The following is a 12,543-nucleotide window of genomic DNA, read 5'->3' on the forward strand; positions in this document are numbered from 1 at the left end:
GAGTGCTGGGCGTAGTGACAGACGCAAAAGGATAGTAAATCCAGTATGATCGAGAACCGACAGATGATTAGCCATGCAGTGACAGCGCATTGGACCATTTTCACAGAGAGGATGGGATGTAGCCATTGACAATGGTGATGCCCTACAAAAAGCTTCCCATGGAAGGGAGTAGGAATGATTGGATGAAGACAGCAGGAAAGCAGAGGTTCAGAGGAATGAAAGCATCTCTATATGCTTATCTGAAATTCTCACCAATGAATTACATAAGTATCTCTATCCTAGTTTATGTTTCATTTATCTTTTAATTATTAAAACTCTATATCATTTGAATACGCCTGACTGAGATTTACAAGGTGACCGTAGCTTGCTTCAAGCCGACAATCTCCGTGGGATCGACCCTTACTCATGTAAGGTTTATTACTTGGACGACCCAGTGCACTTGCTGGTCAGTTGTGCGAAGTTGTGACAAAGAATTAAGATTATGAACGTGCGTATAAAGTTTTCAGCGCCGTTACCAAGAAATGGAACCGTCACGATTTCTGCGCACCAAGTTTTTGGCGCTGTTGTCGGGGAATGGAACCGTCACGATTTTCGCGCACCAAGTTTTTGGCGCCGTTGCCGGAAATTGTTCGAGTTTGGACAACTGACGGCTCATCTTGTTACTCTTTTAATTTTAATTTTTTTTCTTCTTTTTTGTTCTTCCCAAAATAATTTTCAAAAAAAAATACCAAAAATATTTATAAAATCATAAAATCAAAAATATTTTTGTGTTTCTTGTTTGAGTCTATAGTCAAGTTTTAAGTTTGGTGTCAATTGCATATTTTTAATTTTCTAAAAAAAATTATTTTCGAAAATTTCATGCATTGCATTCTTCATGATCTTTAAGTCGTTCTTGGCCAGTCTTCTTGTTTGATCTTCATATTTTCTTGTTGTGTGTCTTTCCTTGTTTTTCATATGCATTCTTGAATTATTAATGTCTAAAGAATAAAAATTTTTTAAGTTTGGTGTCTTGCATGTTTTCTTTTCTTGAAAATTTTTCAAACATAAGTTCTTGGTGTTCATCTTGACATTCAAAGTGTTCTTGGTATTCATCTTGACATTCATAGTGTTCTTGCATGCATTTTTGGTTTTGATCTTAATTCTTCATGCTTTGTTTCATTCTTGCTGTTTAATGAAAAAAAAATGAGAAAAACATCAAAAAGATATCTTTTCCTTTTTTCTCTTTCATCATTACAAATTCAAAAATCAAAAAAATATCTTTCCCTTTTTCACTCATAAAATTTGAAAATTTGAGTTCACTTTTTCAAAAAATTTTAAAATCTAGTTGTTTCTTATGAGTCAAATCAAATTTTCAATTTAAAAATTCTATCTTTTTCAAATCCTTTTCAAAAATCAAATATTTTTTATTTTTCTTTTATGATTTTCGAAAATTTCAAAATGATTTTCAAAAAAATATTTTTCTTACTTCTATTTCATATTTTCGAAAATCTCACTAACAATTAATGTGATTGATTCAAAAATTTTAAGTTGTTACTTGCCTAGTAAGAAAAGTTCAATCTTTAAACTCTAGAATCATATCCTTTTAGTTTCTTGTTAGTCAAGTAATCAACTTTAATTTTCAAAATCAAATCTTTTTAAATCTCTTTTTCAAATCTTTTTCAAAATATGTTTCAATCACATCTTTTTCAAAATCAATTTCAAAATCTTTTCTAACTTCTTATCTTTTCAAAATTGATTTTCAAATCTTTTTCAATTAACCACTTAACTTTTTGATTGATTTTAAAAGTTTACTATTTCAATCATATCTTTTTCAAAACTACCTAATTAAATCTCTCTCTAATTTTCGAAAATCCTTTCCCTCTTTTTCAAAATTCTTTCTTTTTATTAACTAATTGTTTTAATTTTCGAAATTTCCTCTCCCTCATCTCCTTCTAATTATTTATTTATTTATTTATTTACTAACACTTCTCTTCATCTCAAAATTCGAACCCTCTCTTCCTCTTGGTGTTCGAATTTCTCTTCTTCTATTTCTATCTTCTTCTACTCACATAAAGGAATCTCTATACTGTGACATAGAGGATTCCATATTTTCTTTTCTGTTCTCTTCTTTTTCATATGAGCAGGAACAAGGATAAGAACATTCTTGTTGAAGCTTATCCTGAACCTGAAAGGACTCTGAAGAGGAAGCTAAGGGAAGCTAAAGCACAACTCTCTGGAGAAAATCTGATTGAAAATTTCAAAAAAGAAGGAGACATGGCCGAAAATAATAACAATGCAAGGAAGATGCTTGGTGACTTTACTACACCAAATTCCAATTTACATGGAAGAAGCATCTCAATCCCTGCCATTGGAGCAAACAATTTTGAGCTGAAACCTCAATTAGTTTCTCTGATGCAACAGAACTGCAAGTTTCATGGACTTCCATCAAAAGATCCTTTTCAGTTCTTAACTAAATTCTTGCAGATTTGTGATACTGTTAAGACCAATGGGGTTGATCCCGAGGTCTATAGGCTTATGCTTTTCCCATTTGCTGTAAGAGACAGAGTTAGAGTATGGTTAGACTCTCAACCTAAAGATAGCCTGAACTCTTGGGATAAGCTGGTCACGGCTTTCTTAGCCAAGTTCTTTCCTCCTCAAAAGCTTAGTAAGCTTAGAGTGGATGTTCAAACCTTCAGACAGAAGGAAGGTGAATCCCTCTATGAAGCTTGGGAGAGATACAAGGAACTGACCAAAAAGTGTCCTTCTGACATGCTTTCAGAATGGACCATCCTGGATATATTCTATGATGGTCTGTCTGAGCTATCAAAGATATCACTGGACCATTCTGCAGGTGGATCTATTCACCTAAAGAAAACGCCTGCAGAAGCTCAAGAACTCATTGACATGGTTGCAAATAACCAGTTCATGTACACTTCTGAAAGGAATCCTGTGAATAATGGGACGCCTATGAGGAAGGGAGTTCTTGAAATTGATACTCTGAATGCCATATTGGCTCAGAATAAAATATTGACTTAGCAAGTCAATATGATCTCTCAGAGTCTGAATGTATTAAAGGAATCATCCAACAGTACTAAAGAGACATCTTCTAAAGAAGAAGCTTATGATCCTGAGAACCCTGCAATAGCAGAGGTGAATTACATGGGTGAAACCTATGGAAACACCTATAATTCCTCATGGAGGAATCATCCAAATTTCTCATGGAAGGATCAACAAAAGCCTCAACAAGGCTTTAACAATGGTGGAAGAAACAGGTTTAGTAATAGCAAGCCTTTTCCATCATCCACTCAGCAAAAGACAGAGAGTTCTGAGCAGGATCCATCTAGCTTAGCAAACATAGTCTCTGATCTATCTAAGGCCACTCTAAGTTTTATGAATGAAACAAGATCCTCCATTAAAAATTTGGAGGCACAAGTGGGCCAGCTGAGTAAAAGAGTCACTGAAACCCCTCCTAGTACTCTCCCAAGCAATACAGAAGAGAATCCAAAGAGAGAGTGTAAAGCCATTGATTTAATCATCATGGCCGAACCTACAAGGGAGGAGGAGGACGTGAATCCTAGTGAGGAAGACCTCCTGGGACGTCCAGTGATCAATAAGGAGTTTTCCTCTGAGGAACCAAAGGAATCTGAGGCTCATCTAGAGACCATAGAGATTCCATTGAACCTCCTTATGCCATTCATGAGCTCTGATGAGTATTCTTCTTCTGAAGAGAATGAAGATGTTACTGAAGAGCAAGTTGCCAAGTACCTTGGTGCAATCATGAAGCTGAATGCCAAATTATTTGGTAATGAGACTTGGGAAGATGAACCTCCCTTGCTCATCAATGAACTAAGTGATCTGGATCAACTGAGATTGCCTCAGAAGAAACAGGATCCTGGAAAGTTCTTAATACCTTGTACCATAGGCACCATGACCTTTGAGAAGGCTCTATGTGACCTTGGATCAGGGATAAACCTCATGCCACTCTCTGTAATGGAGAAACTGAGAATCTTTGAGGTGTAAGCTGCCAGAATCTCATTAGAGATGGTAGACAACTCCAGAAAACAAGCTTATGGACAAGTAGAGGATGTGCTAGTAAAGGTTGAAGGCCTTTACATCCCTGCTAATTTCATAATCCTGGATACTGGGAAGGATGAGGACGAATCCATCATCCTTGGAAGACCTTTCCTAGCCATAGCAAGAGCTGTTATTGATGTGGACAGAGGAGAATTAGTCCTTCAACTGAATGAGGACAACCTTGTGTTTAAAACTCAAGGATCTCCTTCTGTAACCATGGAGAAGAAGCATGAAAAGCTTCTCTCACTGCAGAGTCAACCAAAGCCCCCACAGTCAAACTCTAAGTTTGGTGTTGGGAGGCCACAACCAAACTCTAAGTTTAGTGTTGAACCCCCACATTCAAACTCTAAGTTTGGTGTTGGGAGGTTCCAACAATGCTCTGAACATCTGTGAGGCTCCATGAGAGCTCACTGTCAAGCTATTGACATTAAAGAAGCACTTGTTGGGAGGCAACCCAATGTTATCTAATCATATTTATTTATTTTCTATTGTTATTTCATGTTTTATTAGGTTGATGATCATGTGGAGTCACAAAAACTACTGAAAAATCAAAAACAGAATGAAAAATAGCATTGAAAATAGCACAGCCTAGAGGAAAGCAGTCTGGCGTTTAAACGCCAGAAACAAGCATCTGTCTGACGTTTAACGCCAGAAACAGGCACCAAGCTGGTGTTTAACGCCAGAAACAAGCATCTACCTGGCGTTAAACGCCAGAAACAAGCTACATTTGGGCGTTTAACGCCAGAAACAGGCAGCAGTCTGGCGTTAAACGCTAGGATTGCATAGCAAGGGCGTTTTACACGCCTAATTGTAGCAGGGATGTTAAGTTCTTGGCCCCACTGGATCTGTGGACCCCACAAGATCCCTACCACTTCTTCTCTCATCTTCACACCTTTTCATAATACTCTTCCTCAATTAACCTCCACCAATCACCTCCATTACTCCTCCAAAACCATCATACAACCCACCTACACCTACCCACTTAAATTCAAACCATCCCTCCTTCCTTTTCACACATCATAATCACCTAAACCCCCTTGACCGAACCATTCACACACCTCCATCTCCTCCATTTTCTTCTTCTTCTACTCACTTCTTTCTTCTTTTACTCGGGGACGAGCAAACCTTCTAAGTTTGGTGTGGTAAAAGCATTGCTTTTTGTTTTTCCATAACCATCTAGGGCACCTAAGGCCAGAGACATTCTCATTGAAGAGGACAAGTCCATCACTAAGAAAAGGATGGAGCAAACAAGAGATCATGGATCTCAACATGAGCATGAGGAGATTCCTCACCATGAAATCTCTGAGATGCCTCAAGGGATGCACTTCCCTCCACAAAACTATTGGGAACAAATCAACACTTCCCTAGGAGAATTAAGTTCCAACATGGGACAACTAAGGGTGGAGCACCAAGAGCACACCATCATCCTCCATGAAATTAGAGAAGATCAAAGAGCTATGAGGGAGAAGCAAGAAAGACAAGGAAGAGACATAGAGGAGCTCAAGAGCACCATTGGTTCTTCAAGAAGAGGAAGACGCCACCCTCACTAAGGTGGACTCATTCCTTAATCTCCTTGTTTATTTATTTTCATGTTTTTCGGTTTCCATGCTTCATGTTTAGTTATGTTTGTATCTTTACTATATGATCATTAGTGTCTAAGTGTCTATGCCTTAAAGTTATGAATATGAATCCATTACCTCTCTTAAATGAAAACTGTTCAAAAAACAAAAGAACAAGAAGTACATGGTTTCGAATTCATCCTTGAAACTAGTTTAATTATTTTGATGTGGTGGTAATACTTTTTATTTTCTGAATGAATGCTTGAACAGTGCATATGTCTTTTGAAGTTGATGTTTATGAATGTTAAATATGTTGGCTCTTGAAGAATAAGAAAAAGGAGACATGTTATTTGATAATCTAAAAAATCATAAAAATGATTCTTGAAGCAAGAAAAAGCAGTGAATACAAAAGCTTGCAGAAAAAAAAAGAGAAAAAGAAAAAGAAAAAGCAAGCAGAAAAAGCCAAAAGCTCTTTAAACCAAAAGGCAAGAGCAAAAAGCCAATAGCCCTTAAAACCAAAAGGCAAGGGTAATAAAAAGGATCCAAGGCTTTGAGCATCAGTGGATAGGAGGGCCTAAAGGAATAAAATCCTGGCCTAAGCGGCTAAACCAAGCTGTCCCTAACCATGTGCTTGTGGCGTGAAGGTGTCAAGTGAAAACTTGAGACTGAGCGGTTAAAGTCGAGGTCCAAAGCAAAAACAGAATGTGCTTAAGAACCCTGGACACCTCTAATTGGGGACTTTAGCAAAGCTGAGTCACAATCTGAAAATGTTCACCCAGTTATGTGTCTGTGGCATTTATGTATCCGGTGGTAATATTGGAAAACAAAGTGCTTAGGGCTACGGCCAAGACTCATAAAGTAGCTGTGTTCAAGAATCAACATACTGAACTAGGAGAATAAATAACACTATCTGAATTCTAAGTTCCTATAGATGCCAATCATTCTGAACTTCAATGGATAAAGCGAGATGCCAAAACTATTCAAGAGGCAAAAAGCTACAAGTCCCGCTCATCTGATTGGAGCTAAGTTTCATTGATATTTTGGAATTTATAGTATATTCTCTTCTTTTTATCCTATTTGATTTTCAGTTGCTTGGGGACAAGCAACAATTTAAGTTTGGTGTTGTGATGAGGGATAATTTATACGCATTTTGGCATTGTTTTTACATAGTTTTCAGTATGATTTAGTTAGTTTTTAGTATATTTTTATTAGTTTTTAATTAAAATTCACATTTCTAGACTTTACTATGAGTTTGTGTGTTTTTCTGTGATTTCAGGTATTTTCTAGCTGAAATTGAGGGACTTGAGCAAAAATCAGATTCAGAGGTTGAAGAAGGACTGCAGATGCTGTTGGATTCTGACCTCCCTGCACTCAAAGTGAATTTTCTGGAGCTATAGAACTCCAAATGGCGCGCTCTAAATTGCACTGGAAAGTATACATCCAGGGCTTTCCAGCAATATATAATAGTCCATACTTTGCCCAAGTTTAGATGATGCAAACTGGCGTTCAACGCCAGTTCCATGCTGCATTCTGGAGTTAAACGCCAGAAACAGGTTGCAAAGTAGAGTTAAACGCCAGAAACAGGTTACAAAGTGGCGTTCAACTCCAAGAGAAGCCTCTACACGTGTAAAGCTCAATGCTCAGCCCAAGCACACACCAAGTGGGCCCCAGAAGTGGATTTCTGCATTATTTACTCATTTCTGTAAACCCTAGTAACTAGTTTAGTATAAATAGGACTTTTTACTATTGTATTTACATCTTTAGATCTTTGATTAGTTTTATGCTATCTTAGACTTTCATGGGGGCTGGCCATTCGGCCATACCTGGACCATTATCACTTATGTATTTTCAAACGGTAGAGTTTTTACACACCATAGATTAAGGTGTGGAGCTCTGCTGTTCCTCATGAATGAATACAAAGTACCATTATTTTTCTATTTAATTCAAGCTTATTCCTTCTCTAAGATATCCATTCGCACCCAAGAACATGATGAATGTGATGATTATGTGACGCTCATCATCATTCTTACCTATGAACGCGTGCCTGACAAACACTTCCGTTCTACATGGAAACAAGCTAGAATGAGTATCTCTTAGATATCTAATACAGAGGACCGAGTCCAAGATATTAGAATCTTCGTGGTATAAGTTAGAACCCATGGATGGCCATTCCTGAGATCCGAAAAGTCTAAACCTTGTCTGTGGTATTCCGAGTAGGATCTGGGAAGGGATGGCTGTGACGAGCTTCAAACTCGCGAGTGCTGGGTGTAGTGACAGACGCAAAAGGATAGTAAATCCTATTCCAGTATGATCGAGAACCGACAGATGATTAGCCATGCAGTGACAGCGCATTGGACCATTTTCACAGAGAGGATGGGATGTAGCTGTTGACAATGGTGATGCCCTACAAAAAGCTTCCCATGGAAGGGAGTAGGAATGATTGGATGAAGACAGCAGGAAAGCAGAGGTTCAGAGGAACGAAAGCATCTCTATATGCTTATCTGAAATTCTCACCAATGAATTACATAAGTATCTCTATCCTAGTTTATGTTTCATTTATCTTTTAATTATTAAAACTCTATATCATTTGAATCTGCCTGACTGAGATTTACAAGGTGACCATAGCTTGCTTCAAGCTGACAATCTCCGTGGGATCGACCCTTACTCACGTAAGGTTTATTACTTGGACGACCCAGTGCACTTGCTGGTCAGTTGTGCGAAGTTGTGACAAAGAATTAAGATTATGAACGTGCATATAAAGTTTTCAACACCGTTACCAAGGAATGGAACCGTCACGATTTCTGCGCACCAGTTGCCTCCTAATAAACGCTTCTTTAATGTCAATAGCTTGACAGTGAACTCTTAGAGAGCTTCACAGAGACTCAGAGCTTAATGGTGGCCTTCCAACACCAAACTTAGAAGTTGAGTGTGGGGGCTCTGTTTGACTCTATATTGAGAGAAGTTTTCCATGCTTTCTCTCCATGGTTACAGAAGAATATCCTTGAGCCTTAAACACAAGGTAGTCCTCATTTAATTGAAGGACTAACTCTCCTCTGTCCACATCAATCACAGCCCTTGCTGTGGCTAGGAAGGGTCTTCCAAGGATAATGGATTCATCCTCATCCTTCCCAGTGTCTAGGATTATGAAGTCAGCAGGGATGTACAGGCCTTCAACCTTCACTAAGACATCCTCTACAAGTCCATAAGCCTATTTCATTGATTTGTCTGCCATCTCTAGTGAGATTCTTGCAGCTTGTACCTCAAAGATCCCTAGTTTCTCCATTACAGAGAGTGGCATGAGGTTTATACCTGACCCCAGGTCACACAGAGCCTTCTCAAAGGTCATGGTGCCTATGGTATAGGGTATTAAGAACTTTCTGGGATCCGGTTTCTTCTGAGGTAACTTCTGTTGAACCAAGTCTCATTACCAAATAACTTGGCATTCAGCTTCATGATTGCTCCTAGATACTGAGCAACTTGCTCTTCAACAATATCTTCATCCTCTTCAAAGGAAAAATACTCATCAGAGCTCATAAATGGCAACAGTAAGTTCAGTGGAATCTCTATGGTCTCTGTATGAGCCTCAGATTCCTTTGGTTCCTCAATAGGGAACTCTTTATTGGTCAGTGGACGTCCATTGAGGTCTTCCTCACTAGAAATCACTGCCTCTTCCTCCTCTACAGGTTCGACCATTTTGGACATATTGATGGCCTTGCACTCTCTCTTTGGATTCTCTTATGTATTGCTTGGGAGAGTACTAGGAGGGATTTCAGTAACTCTTTTACTCAGTTGACCCACTTTTGCCTCCAAATTTCTGATGGAGGGCCTTGTTTCAGTCATGAAACTAAGAGTGGTCTTAGATAGATTAGAGAATATGGTTGCTAAGTCAGAGAGGCTCTGCTTAGAATTCTCTATCTGTTTCTCAGAAGATGATGGAAAAGGCTTGCTATTGCCAAACCTATTTCTCCCACCATTATTATTGAAGCCTTGTTGAGGTTTCTGTTGATCCTTCCATGAGAAATTAGGATGATTCCTCCATGAAGGGTTGTAGGTGTTTCCATAGGATTCTCCCATGTAATTCACCTCTTCCATTGCAGGATTCTCAGGGTCATAAGCTTCTCCTTCAGGGGAGGGTTATTTAGTACTGCCTGATGCAGCTTACATTTTAGTCAGACTTTGAGAAATCATATTGACTTGCTGAGTCAATATTTTATTCTGAGCCAATATGGCATTCAGAGTATCAATCTCAAGAACTCCTTTCTTCTGAGTCATCCCATTATTCACAAGATTTCTTTCAGAAGTATACATGAACTGGTTATTTGCAACCATTTCAATGAGTTCCTGGGCTTCTGCAGGCGTCTTCTTCAGATGAAGAGATCCATCAGCAGAGTGGTTGATAAACCATTATTTTATGATTTATATTGTGTTTAATTGTGTGGTTTTATCAAGTCTTTACCCACTTATTCATATGATTAGCATGTATTTACAATTCCTTCCCAAAAATTGTACCATGGTTGAAAACTTGCTTCCTAGAGATCTTTTAATTATGTATTTTTATCCTCCTTTATACCATTCGATACTGTGATCCGTGTGTTAAGTGTTTCAGGCCTCAGAGGGCAGGAATAGCTTAGAGAATGGAAAGGAAGCTTGCAAAAATGGAAGGAACCAAGGAGATGACCAGCGAACAATGATGCGAGCGCATGGCCCACGCGAGCGCTCGAAAAGAAGAAATCGCAGCGACGCAAACGCGTTCATGACGCAAATGCGTGGATTGGAATCTGCACGAATGACGCGAACGCGTGGACGACGCGAACGCCTGACAAGGAAAATCGTTGAACGACGCGAACGCGTGGACGACACGTACACGTGACCTGCGCGATCTGCAGAAATTACAGAATATACTGGGGGTGATTTTGGGCCGCGTTTTAACCTAATTTTCGGCCCAGAAACACAGAATAAAGCGAGGGAACATGCAGAGACTCAACACGCATCCACACACATTCAGATTCATCACATTAGGATTACTTTAGTTTTAGATCTGAATCTAGATTAGTGTTACATTGATAGTTTATGCTTTTGCTTTGGAGTGTGGATGTTGAAGAGCCATTACCTCTGTGAAGATATTACTTTAGTTTGTTTCCTTATTCTTTACTCTTTTCAGTTGATTATTGACTCTATTCAAATAAGTATGTTGCATTTTGGGTTTATTAATATATAGAGTTATTTTTATTTTTAATTAATTTTAATTCTCTATTTAATTTTATTTAATTATGTCTTATATTTTTATGATTATTAATTTCATGTCAATGGAGTAGATCCTCTACTTGACATGGGGGTTGATTAAGAGGAGACACTTGAGTTGGAATGCTCAAGTGCCTAGTTAATTTGGACGTTGTTGGCTAATTCTGTATCTGCTAATGCTGGACCTTCCCAAGGGAGAGGACTAGGATTTACGGGTAAGAGTTAGTTCAATCACTATACTTTCCTTTATTCAGTAAGGGTTAACCAAGTGAGAACAACAACCTCTTTACACTACATTTGAGAAGATTCCAACAAGGATAGGACTTCCACTTAATTATTCCCCAGTCAAGGCCTATTATTTGGAATATCAATAATTATTCTTAGTTTATTTTTATTGCTTTAATTCACAATATTTTAATCACTCATTATTAAAACTCAAACTTTCTGGAAATTTTCTGATTAATAAATTAGCACTCTTTTCTGCAACTCGTTGGGAGACGACTTGGGACTCATACTCCCAGTATTTTTATTTCTAAAACTTGTGACAACTTTTTTTTAAATTGGTGAGGCGGATCTTAGATGGTTAAGAGCTATACGTGCAACGCTATTCTCTTATTTGAAATCTCTTAATTGGTTAACTTTTGCCACGCACCAGTGGTCCAATGACATCTTGGACAATTCAGATAGACCATCATAGAATATACATAAGATGCTCCATTCTGAAAGCATGTCAGAAGGACACCTTCTGATCAATTGCTTGTATCTTTCCCAAGCTTCATAGAGGGATTCACCTTCCTTCTGTCTGAAGGTCTGAACTTCCACTCTAAGCTTGCTCAACTTTTGAGGTGGAAAGAATTTGGCCAAGAAAGCATTGACCAACTTTCCCCAAGAGTTCAAGCTTTCTTTAGGTTGTGAGTCCAACCATATCCTAGCTCTGTCTCTTACAACAAAGGGGAAAAGCATAAGTCTGTAGACCTCAGGATTAACCCCATTGGTCTTAACAGTGTCACAGATTTACAAGAATTCAGCTAAGAACTGATGAGGATCTTCCAATGGAAGTCCATGAAACTTGCAATTCTGTTGCATTAGAGAAACTAATTGAGGTTTAAGCTCAAAGTTGTTTGCTCCAATTGTAGGAATTAAGATGCTTCTTCCATAGAAGTCAGAAGTTGGTGCAGTAAAGTCACCAAGTATCTTCCTTGTATCTCCACCATTGTTATTGGGTTCGGCCATGTCTTCTTTTTCAAAAATTTCTGTAAGGTCCTCTCCAGAGTGTTGTGCTTTAGCTTCTCTTAGCTTCCTCTTCAGAGTCCTTTCAGGTTCAGGATCAGCTTCAACAAGAATGTCCTTATCCTTGTTCCTGCTCATATGAAAAAGAAGAGAATAGAAAAGAAGAGAAATCCTCTATGTCACAATATAGAGATTCTTTTATGTGAGTAGAAGAATAGAAGAATGAGGTAGAGAGAGAATAAGAAGAATTCGAACATATAGAGAGGGAGATGGTTCGAATTATGAGGAGGGAGAAGACAAATATTTTTATTTTTATTTAATTAATTAAGTAAGAATTCAAAATTTAAGAAAAGAAATAAAATAAAATTAGAATTTAAAATAATTAGTTAATTAAAAAATTTTTTGAAAAAGTGGTGAGGGGTTTTTTGAAAATTAGAGAGAGAGAGACAAGTAGTTAGTT

General features: G+C 38.0%; 2 non-coding genes across 2 annotated transcripts; one reads left to right on the forward strand and one right to left on the reverse strand.

The window, feature by feature from the left end:
* Positions 1–2,646: 2,646 nt before the first annotated feature.
* LOC148569118 (small nucleolar RNA R71) lies at positions 2,647–2,754 on the reverse strand. Its single transcript, XR_015882585.1, has one exon. It is a non-coding gene; the product is annotated as a small nucleolar RNA R71 (small nucleolar RNA).
* An 8,822-nt stretch (positions 2,755–11,576) lies between these two features.
* On the forward strand, positions 11,577–11,684 carry LOC148569119 (small nucleolar RNA R71). The gene has a single exon (XR_015882266.1). It is a non-coding gene; the product is annotated as a small nucleolar RNA R71 (small nucleolar RNA).
* Positions 11,685–12,543: the final 859 nt, after the last annotated feature.

This window comes from Arachis ipaensis, chromosome B4, assembly GCF_059453495.1.
Source record: "Arachis ipaensis isolate K30076 ecotype BB chromosome B4, ASM5945349v1, whole genome shotgun sequence".
NCBI classification, from domain to species: Eukaryota; Viridiplantae; Streptophyta; class Magnoliopsida; order Fabales; family Fabaceae; genus Arachis; species Arachis ipaensis.